Below are 8119 nucleotides of genomic sequence, written 5' to 3'. Positions count from 1 at the left end.
CCCTGCTTTTCAGGGAGATTCCAGGCTAAGGGGAAGACAGCTAGACAAATAAATACACGAACAAATATGCAGGTGCCCCATAACATAAAGTGTGACGTATAAGAGCTTAAAATATGTAGCGCAAAATATCTCCTTTCTTTATTTCCTTTCAATCAAGCATAAATCCTACCGTGAGCCCCCATCTTCCAGGCTGGTGGACAATTCAATCTTGGTCTCCACTGAACTCCTCTTACCCAGGTTATTCCAAGAACCAGGATGTCCTACAGCAACAGTTTGAGAAGTGCCGTCTGGTCATGGGTCTTCTCTGGCACTGAGGCCATAGCCATTGTCCCATCCGCAAGGACTTTCAGGTAGGCTCTGTGGGGCCATGCCTGTTGTGCCTGGGCTGCCACGGAACAGGCACCTGCTTCCTCTGTTCCAGGGCCTGCAGACTCCCTTCTCCTTCCCCTCCTGGGGAACCTCCCTGTGGACCTGGCTTCCCTGAAAGCTTCCTCTCCCCTTCTCCTTGGGGACACTCAGAATGAATTCTCCCATGAGCTCAGGATTTCTTAAAAAAAAGGGGAAGAGGCTTTATCTTCTGCCAGCTGTCTTATCCATATCTCTAAGGCCCTAAAATGGTGAGCAGCTGGCTGGTTATCTGTTCAGAATGGACTGGACAGAAAACACCCCCCACCTCTAAAATGTAGGCTCACAAGCATACAATTAAAGCAACATAATAACTCCTGCTCTGTCACATGCCAGTTGTGAGTCTTGTGCGTGTGACTGTATCTCTCTATGATTTAAAGTCTTGTTTCCAGGATTGATACACTCAAACTCGATGTAGAATAAATATTAATGCTACTCTGGCCTCAGAAAGACAAGATAGCTCCTAAACTCTTATCTGGAACTGGAGAAATTAGGGTTAAACAGAGATGGTAACCCAGAAGTCAAGGTGGAGAATAAGCCTATGTATGCCCACAGGGAGAGGAGGGGCCCAAGAGTCACAGGCATCTAGACCCTGGGTCCACCTTCCCCCTAGGCATCTCTCCTGAACATCCCATGGGTATGTAAATGCAACACATCCCTACATGCCCTCTTTGTCCTTGCCACAAACCTGTTCCTCCCCTTGGGCCCTGAAAAGGGCACTACCATCTACCCAGTCTTGCTCATCTAACCCAACAGTGTCCAGGACCAGGCAATCCTCCCTCTGAAACATGTTTTGTGTCCGTTCTTCCCACTCCACTCTAGCCCAGACCACCAGCACCTTCCTTGCTGACTCTGCAGCAGCCTCCTGTCTGGTCTCCCTAACATCAACCTACCTGTGTCCAGTCCATCCTCCTCCTAGCTGCCAGATTTATCATTCTTTTTCTTAATTTGTTAAAGTGGGTGGTAGTCCCACTTTAACAAATTAAGCCCCCCAAATAACAGCCCCCAAAGAGGTCCACATCCAAATCTCTGGGATCTATGACTACGCTACCTTACATTGCAAAAGGGACTGTGCAGATATGATTAAGTTAAGGATCTTGAGATGAAAGATTATACACGTAGGCTCGATGTAATCACAAGGGCCCTTATAAGAGGGAGGCATGAGGGTCAGCGTGGGAGAAGGAGACATGATGATGAAAGCAAAGTTCAGAGAAATTTGAAGACATTACACTGCTGACTTTGAAACTGGAGGAAGAAGCCATGAGCCAAGGAATGCAGGTGGCTTCAGAAGCTGGAATAGGCAAGAAAAACAAGATTCTCTCCTAGAACCTCCAGAAGGAACTAGTCTGCCAACACCTTGACTTCAGCAAAGTGAGACCCATTTCAAACTCCTGACCTCCAGAACTGTAAGATAATAAACTTGTGTTGGTTTAATCCACTAAACTTGTGGCCACTTGTTATAGCAGCAGTAGGAAGCCAGTACCAGTGGGTTTCAAATAGGGTTAAGTACACATACATATAACCAATTAAAACTGTTTCATTTGAAACAAAATTCCAAGTGACAACTCAGATTCCCTTGAGGTCTGAGTGACTCCAGGCCAGGCTCTCTGAAAGAGGACTACCTCTGGCCAAATTTACTTTTTAAAGGCGCAGGCGGTTTGATCATGTTCTTCTGAGTCTGTCGTCATTGTTTAGTCTCCAATCTAGAACCTGACACTGCCCAGGGCATCACCTACTGAGGAAGGCCACATGTTGCCTGCTCCCAGGCAGACAGATAGCAGAGAAATCTTCCTAACGTGAAAACACCACCTCATCAGTCTTCTGTTTAAGGTACTTCAGGGGCCCCTTTTGCCTCTAGAATCAATTGACACACTAAAGGATGGCTTCCAAAACCCTGTTCAGCAAGCTCCTGTCCACCTCCTCATCCCTGTGCCTTGTGAGGCTGGTACAACTCCTGGAACCCGCAGTATTCGCTCCCACCCTCAGGCCTTTTCCCACAGGGTTCCCTTTACTTGGTGTTGTTCCAGCTCCTTCCACCCAATTTCTATGAAAACGTGACACATTTTCCTGAAACAGAAGTCAGCCCCTTGGGCAGGACTTGTTCTTGCCCAGAGCTGCTGCCCCGACCTACAAAGCGGGTCTGCCCAAGGTGGAAGAGCCCAGGCCACAGGGAGAAAAAGCCTACCTGTGGTTGTGAGGGCTTGCACACACGTATACCGAGCTGGCTTACATGCTTCCAAGAATTGCCAGAAGAGACAGACTCCTGGGCAAACAGGTGGGCAAAGGCGGCTCATCCCACCCTGCGACGGAACCAGTAGCCTGTCCGTAGAGCCAGAGTGAGCCGAGACTTCTTGGGACATGTCACTTGTCCCAAGTGCAGGTCAGTGGTTACCTGTTTCAATCCCAGTTCTGCCAGTTACCAGCTGGGCAAATTTCTTAACCGCTCTAAATCTCATTTTGCTCCTATGTGAAATGAGGGTAACAATAGCTACTGCATAGGGTTTGATGAGGCCTGAAAATATGGTCATGCCTATAAAGCACACAGAGTATTCAGCTGGTAGTAGATATTGATATATATAATCTATACCTTTCTTTCTACCAGGAATGATACTATCTATTTTATCAGCTAATGGAATTAAATTTTAATGATCAGATTAGCCTGGGTGGGACTTGGTCAGCCGCAGCTCTTGTTCTCCTAGTTCACTTTGTCTGGGTCACAGTACCCTTTCCAACGGGCCCTGGATGAGTCAGCCCATACACTTGGCTTGTCCCCATGGCCACCAGCAGCTTTTGCTCCAGCAAGTACAGCGGCCTCCTGACTGGTCTTTCTGCTTCCCTTGTAGGCTCCCCACACTGTCAATCGATTCTCCAAACAGCATATATATATATATATATATATATATATATATATATATATATATAAAATAACCCAAGCTGATTATTTTACTTCCTGCTTACAACCCTCAATGACTCTCCCTGCTCCCCCAGGGAGCAGTATTTTGATATACCATGGAATTAGAATCAAACCTCCTTCTCACCACAGCCTCCAAGACCTCCCTTTCCCCCTGGCTCAGGATGATCTCAGTCGCCCCATGGCCCTCCTTTCCTCAAAGGACCAGGATCCCTCTATACTAGGGCCTTTGCATGTGATGCTCTCACTACCTGGAACATCACTTTCTCTGGGAAAGCTTTCTCTGAACCTTAGAATAGATAAGCATTGCTCCCATCACACCATGAGACTCTCCTTTCTAATGATAATTTCTGATGTCAGGGGCTCTTGATTGTGTAGTGGTCTGATTAGGGGCTGTCCCTCCAGTCAGACAGAGAGAACACCAGGGGAGGAAAGATGTTTTTCTACGGCCTTCCTAGCACCCGGAGCCTAGAACACAGTAAGCATTCAATAGATGTTTGTTGAACAAAGGAAGGAAAGAACAAATGAAAGGATAGCGCTACTTACAGGAATTCTTTCGTGAAGCCATTTATAAAGTAAATATCACTTGTTGAATTATTTTTGGCGTAAAACTGACTTTCATATATCACCATCCCTTCAACATAGTAAATCTATTTTTTTCCCATTTTTCCATGTCCTTCATAAAGTTTATTTTTATTTGCTACATTCAAGATATTTTCTTCCCATTAATTTTTCCTTGCTAAGTGGTTTTTATGACCGCTTTGTGCTTTAAGAAAGAGCTGCCGTTTGGTATTTAGAATATCCTCTTAGCTTCCTTGGTGAGAAGGCTCTGGCACCTTTCCCACTGTTGTCTATAACTACTTCAGCTTGGAACACAATGTCACCCCTCTAGAACTCTCTCGGACCTAGATAAAACTTACTCTGTCTCCAGTTAGGAACAAGGTGTTTGGAAGCAGCACCTTATGCAACAAAACTGCTGCAGGGCCGTCCCTTGGACACAAATGAAATAAAAACCATGGTGTGTGGAAAATGTGTCCGCAGAGTCCTAGGAACCAAAGATTTTAAAGCTTCTCTGTCAGTAATTCAGTTTTGATTTTATGTTTCTTGGAAAGCTGAAGGCTTCTATTTACCACATGTGTTACCTAAGATGCAGAAAAGGGGGGGGGGCGGGGGGAAGGGGAGGAGGTATCCTGAGCTGGTCAAAACTACCCCTTCTGTAACTGACCTCCACCCCTCCCTGCATATGCTCACCAGGGGTATTTCCATTCACCACGAAAGCTATCTGTTGGCTTGCTCATTTCTATGGGGAATGGTACATGCATACAGAGTTGTTGGTTGTCCCTACTTTATTTCAGAAATGTGCAGGGCTGAGACACCTGCATTTTTCCTCGAATACTTGAAGGCAAATTATGTGCCGGAACTTCTCAGGCCTGCTCCCAGTGGAATTTCCTTTGAGTGTACATGTCTCAGAACCTTATGTAACCTGACACAATTATCTGAAAAGACTTGGAATCCAAAAGAACAGTGTTCTGAACTAGGAATGGAGGTCGGAGCTGGGAAAGAAGTGCTCTCCCCTGCCTGGGGACTGGGTCATACTTCACTGTGACAATGCCCAATTCATGATCCAAAGAAAAATGCTAAACCCCTGGCACTGTGACCAGTGGGTGCACTTGCTTCATCTCTATGAACAAGGAATCGCTTAATGAGGTGCTCGAGGGGGGCATTACAAAGCCCTCGATCTGACTGGCAGTTAAAAATATTTCCATAACCACCTTGAACAACTGGTCTTCCCAGGATAGAAACATGAGTGGTTTGGGCCTCTTTTGGGGGATAACCCCCTCCACTGACTCAAAAATTAACCAATCCTTAGAGTTGGGGTCTGCTGCCAACTATTAATGCTGCAAATGGGGTGTATGTGGGGGGTGTGGAATCCATATTTTCACCAAATAGTTGGTCCAGGTGATTCTTACTCAAGCCCCAGCCCAGGACACAAACTGTAAGTACAGACCTAAAATCAGGGCTCTACCAGGAAATAATCCCTCCTCCCCCCCATTTCTGAGAGCCCTTGGGCCTAGAAACTTTTTTTCCTCCTTTTGTTTTCACTTTTGGAAACCCCAACCCTGCTCACTATTTGCATACCAGCAGCAAGGGACCTCCAAGGAGAGTAGGAACCACTCATAGGTGGTTGGCTTTTCAAGGAATTCACTGGAGAAAATTTTAGGCCAGGCTGTGAACAAAACCCCCTTCCATCTGGTTTCAATTTATTTTTAAAAAAACAACACACACAGGCCTCCCCACCAGCAATCAGAAAACAGCCACAGTTTCCCCAGGCTGGGTATTAGCCACCAGGGGTGGGGCTGAATTATGTATATACAAATAAATTAAACCAGCCAGCCAACAGCAACTAATTTTTGTATCTTTTGCAATTGTTCTGCCAAGAAAAGGCCTGAATCAGGGGTAATAGAAGCTGTAAGGAAGCAAGTTTTGGAATTAGTTTTAACAATTTGCCTTAATTCTACCGTTGGGAGACATGTTTCTAATCCAGAAGCAAATTTTAAAAGGCTGACGGTCTTTTGCCCGGGTATTGCCCACTGCACAATGCCAACATCCTAGGCCGAAGGCCAAGGGTTAGTGTAGCCTGATGGTTAGGAGAGTAGTGTCTGGACTGCTGTGTGACTTAGGGCATGTCACTTAACCTCTCTGAGTCTGTTTTTATGTATACAAAGAGGATAAAGCTAGTATCTGCTTCATAGTGATGATGTGAGGATAGTAAATAAAGTACAAGCAAGCTGAACACAAGGACTGTCATACAGCAAACACACAGTAAATGTCAACAGAATTATGAATAACTCAAAGCTACATGGCAGGATCCAAGAAGGCCAGTTTCACCTGGAGTCAGCCAACCTCTCCCTGCAAGTGTTTCCAGCTGGGGCTTGCCTTTCCCCTGAGGCTGGTCCAGAAAACCCTTCAGAACACATTATCTTAGTGTTTCCCAAACTAGAGGGCCCTAATCTCCAAACATCCGCACTCAATCCTGGAGGCATAATATAAGTTCAGAGGAGGGAGCCAGAAAACACAAGTGATGTTCCTGTGTCTCATTTCCCCCTCTCCCCAGTTACTGAAAGGCCTGATTTCCAGGTGCACAGCCTAGATGGGGCACCTTGGAAAATTGGGAGGGGAGTTCACTTCGTGCCCAGGGCACGAGGAGGTGAGCTGGTAATCTCCTGGACGCCCAGGTCACTTGAGTGATGTGCTGGGGACCACAAGCATCCAGCTGCCTCTGGGTTCAGCCTTTGCATGTCCACAAGCACCTCGGGTTCAGTTTGTCCAAAAGAGACCTCTGCTTCTGTCCCTGGTCTGGATGCCACAACAGGACTCCAGCCTCCACTCTTCCTCTGTTCCCAAATTCATTTCCTGGCCAACCAGGCAGGGGTCTCATTTGCTCAAGGCCATCACCAGCTCTCTTTTTCCTCAGAATGAAATTTAAGAGGCCACACGTGGCAAACGTGGCCCTGTGTTAACACAGTTCTCAAGAGCCTAGACTTTGGACTCGGGGACACCTAAGTTTGACTCTTGGGGCTGGTCCAAGATTCAAACTCAAGTATACCTCAGTTTAAGACTTTGAACAATTTTCTTAGCCTCTGGAAGCCTCAGTTTCTTTGAATGTAGAATAATAATAATTCTACCTACTACAAAGGGCTAGTGCGAGGCCTCTGTACCTATTACCAGGGTTGGCACAGAGGAAGAGGTTTGGAGGCCAGTGCATGGAATGAAGAATGAGGATGAGGTGGGGAGAGGGTGGCTTTCAGAACTAGGGAAGATAAGACCAGCTTTGGCCATGCCAAATGTAAGGGGCCTATGGGTGTCCAAAGGAGGCATCCCAGGGCAGCTGGGTATGTGGGCCTGGAGTCAAGAGCTGGAAAGAAGCATGGGAGTCACCAGCTTGTGAGTAGGAAGATGAGCTCATAGTAGGGGAGGGATTTCCACAGCCAGAGGTTCACCCGAAGTCAGAGAAGCTTCAAAAGGCTAGGGGGATACCCACAGTGGTGGCTTCACAGGTACTCAAGGGAGATAGGGGCTAGGGCGTGAGGAGTGGCCACGGGCAGAGGCTTCAAGGAAGCCAAGTTAACTGAAAGCAGAGATGTGTCTGTGGCATTGAGGACTAAGATGTCATTCACTGGTGACCTTTGGTGAGGTCAGGAGGGGGAGCTGACTCCAAGCTAGACTGAGGGAGGGGAGAATGGCCATGGTGATTGTAGATAATTTTAGAGAAATATGGCTGAGAATGGAGGAGGGGAGAGAGCCTGAGAACAACGGTTGAGGAAAGGCATAGAGGATTGAGGTGGAAGGAATTCTTTATTGTGGTTACCAGTGAGAGAGGCCAGAGGCGGTGTGCATGCTGCTGGAAGGGGCCAGTGGTTAGTGTTTATATCCATGGTGTCCAGCAAGGGTCTGCCTAGCATGCAGTAGGAGCTCAATAAAAGTTTGATATCTTTGAGAATGGGGAGGGATGGAGTCTGGAACCCGGGTGGAGGGACTGGCCATTGGCAGAAAGAGGGGCCCCTCTGCCGTTGTGCTAGGAGGGAGGTGGGGTACCAGGGGTGAGCAGAGTACAGGGCAGGGCCTCCCTGGAACTGTGCTGCCTCTGAGATGGACCATAGTGGGAAGAAGAGGTGATAAGGGCGTGCTTGGCTCCAGGAAACCTGATGTGGTCAGAGGACACTCTTGGAGACTGCCACTTGACACCCCCTACCCTTAACATTTCCCCCTAATCCTCAAATCTAACAGTCACCTTCACTTTAT

The sequence above is a fragment of the Hipposideros armiger genome, unplaced genomic scaffold, assembly GCF_001890085.2.
Source record: "Hipposideros armiger isolate ML-2016 unplaced genomic scaffold, ASM189008v1 scaffold_9, whole genome shotgun sequence".
Lineage (NCBI taxonomy): Eukaryota > Metazoa > Chordata > Mammalia > Chiroptera > Hipposideridae > Hipposideros > Hipposideros armiger.
The sequence above is the reverse complement of the archived record's forward strand: the minus strand, read 5'-3'. Positions refer to the sequence as shown.